Raw genomic sequence first — 1,859 nt, forward strand, 5'->3', positions numbered from 1 at the left:
CAGAACTGAATATTGTGTTGCTTTGACACTCATGATTATGACTTTTGTGTTAGTGTCTGTTACGTTTCCTCTCATGTTTCTCTTCTGCTCCGCTCATCTGGTGCAAACAGCCTCGCAGAATCCTCATAGGTCAATAGATCTGTCAATAAAAGCTTTCTACCCCCTTTATAGAGAATCAAATAACTAAACTCGTCATAAAATGAACACTCTGGCAAAAAGCAGCATAAGCTCGTCATGTGTGAGAAAATTGCATTTGAGGTGTATTTGGATTTTATTTAAAGTTTAGACCCATGTCCTTTTTTAGGGTAAGGGTAACATGGAGGGGGCGGGGCTTACCTTTACTTCAGCCAGTCTCAAATCTTCTGGCGAGGGTTGCGCTGTCCATCTTTATATTTCTATGTTTCAGATATATTGGGCATTGTCAAGATGGCCGTGGTAACATGTGCAATATCCATGTCCGTGTTGTGAAGGAGAAACATATTGAAGATTTTCCCCAGTCATGAATATGGCAGCATTATTGATGTTAAAGTCCTTACAAGTCTGAAACTGTGTTTTTTGTTGTATATGAATGTGGCACAGAAGCTTCAAGCAACCGCTGCTTTTTATCTAAATATTTGACTTTCACATTAATCATCACAAAGACAGAAAAAAAGACACTTCTTAATTTCCCGTTGAAGTATTTCAGAAACAGTTTGCAGCAGGAAACTGGCAATAATCAATCTTAAAAGTATGATGACGATGGGGCGCCAGATAGTGTTTGTATCGCGCGCCATGTGCAGAGGCTCTAGTCCTTGAAAGCAGGCGGCCCAGGTTTGATCCTGACCCTCGGTCCTTTGTCACATGTCATACCTGTCATGATTTGGTCTTTTGTAGTTTTGTTTTTCAGTGTTTAGTGTTTCTTCATGTTCTACAGTACACAGTATTTATTTTGTAGATGTCCTCAGTGTTTCTTGTCTTGTGTTCATTCCTGCCTCTGTGTGTTTCCCTCCAGTGTTGATTGCCCTCATTGTCTTCACCTGTGTCGTTAGTCTCACCTGTGTCTGATTACGCCTGTGTCTATTTAGTCTCTGGGTTTCGTCCCTTCTGGGTTAGTTCATTGTATGTAGTTTGTATGTTGTTGAAATGTCAGTTTTGCTCGTGCTCCTCTGTGGCGCCCTGTTTTTGATCCCTGTGTTTTTTGTTGAACTTTTGTAAGTAAGTAGTTGTTGCCTTTGGCCTTTTTGTTTAATTAAATATTTCTGGTTATTCTGCACTTGGGTCGACCTCCCTTGTTTTCCAACCGCTTGTGACAATACCCTACTCTCTCATCCCAGATGTTCTTCTCTATCCATGGTCCTTTCCCTCTTTATTAAGGCGTAAAGCCCATAAGATAACCTTAAAGAAAGGATGGTGGGTTCCCAGTTCAGCTCAGAGGTTGGAGAACGTAAAGGCTGTTGTCCTCAAAGCCGCGGCCATGGGTTCGAATACGACCTCAGCCATCTTCTGCATGTAACCCTCCACGCTCTCCTCTGAACATTTCCTGTCTCTCCTCAGCTGTTCTAACCAATAAAGGCAAAAATACAACAAGAAAAACAAGAAAGTGTAAAGTATGATGGCACTACATGCATACATCAGCTGGAAAACAACAGAATCAACACCATCCTCTTGATGAAGAGTGGACAAAGGCAGACATTGTTTGTACTTAAACACATGATTGTCTTTAGTTCTTCTCTGTTCTTTTCACATCGAGCTTCAGTTTATTTTATATAAAACGATGTTCATGTTTTGTGCAGCAGGAGAACATATGATCCCACCGTGTCCCGCTTTTTAGCAGCGATGAGGTATTAGTGATTTAATTGTGTTCACGAAGCATAGCCAGG

Source organism: Labrus mixtus, chromosome 1 (assembly GCF_963584025.1).
Source record: "Labrus mixtus chromosome 1, fLabMix1.1, whole genome shotgun sequence".
Classification (NCBI taxonomy): Eukaryota; Metazoa; Chordata; class Actinopteri; order Labriformes; family Labridae; genus Labrus; species Labrus mixtus.